This window comes from Pygoscelis adeliae, unplaced genomic scaffold, assembly GCF_000699105.1.
Source record: "Pygoscelis adeliae isolate BGI_AS28 unplaced genomic scaffold, ASM69910v1 Scaffold77, whole genome shotgun sequence".
NCBI lineage: Eukaryota > Metazoa > Chordata > Aves > Sphenisciformes > Spheniscidae > Pygoscelis > Pygoscelis adeliae.
Window position 1 is genome coordinate 6,439,642 of NW_008825216.1, and position 951 is coordinate 6,440,592.

A 951-nucleotide genomic window follows, 5' to 3' on the forward strand; every position below is an offset into this window, starting at 1 on the left:
AACAGAGGGGAAGGATCACTCCCAGGACCTGCTGGCTAGTATTACTAATACAGCCCAGGATGCAGTTGGCTGCCTTTGCTGCAAGGGTACAGTGGTGGCTCATATTCAGCCTGTCCAGCAGGATCTCCAGATCCTTTTCTATGGAGCTGCTTCCCAGACAGCCATCCTCCAGCCTGTCCTCTTGCATGGGGGTTACTCTGTGCCAGATGAGGGACTCTGCACTTACTCTTGTTGGACTCCATGAGGTTCTCATCAGCTTGTTTCTCCTGCCTGATGAGTCCCTCTGACTGCCAGCCCTGCCCGCCACTGTGGTGACTGCTCCCCCCAGTTTGGTGTCGTCCACAAACTTGGTGAGAGCAAGAGGTTTGTTTTTCTTCTCAGTGATGCTACTCCATGCACATGTCCGTGCTGTCCCTGCTGCATCACAGAACCACAGAACTGTTTGGGTTGGAAGGGACCTCTAAAGGTCATCTAGTCCAACCCCCCTGCCATGGGCAGGGACATCTTCAACTACATCAGGTTGCTCAAAGCCCCGTCCAACCTGACCTTGAACGTTTCCAGGGATGGGGCATCCACCAACTCTCTGGGCAACCTGTGCCAGTGTCTCACCACCTTCACTGTAAAAAATTTCCTCCTTACGTCCAATCTAAATCAACCCTCTTTCCGTTTAACACCATTGCCCCTTGTCCTGCCACTACAGGCCTTGGTAAGAGGTCTCTCTCCAACTTTCTTATAAGCCCCTTTATATATATTGAAAGGCTGCAATAAGGTCTCCCCGGAGCCTTCTCTTCTCCGGGCTGAACAACCCCACCTCTCTCAGCCTTTCTTCATAGGAGAGGTGTTCGTGGCCCTCCCCTGGACCCACTCCAACAAGTCCTATGTCTGTCTTGTGCTGGTGTCGCCAGAGCTGGACGCAGTGCTCCAGGTGGGGTCCCACGAGAGCGGAGCTGA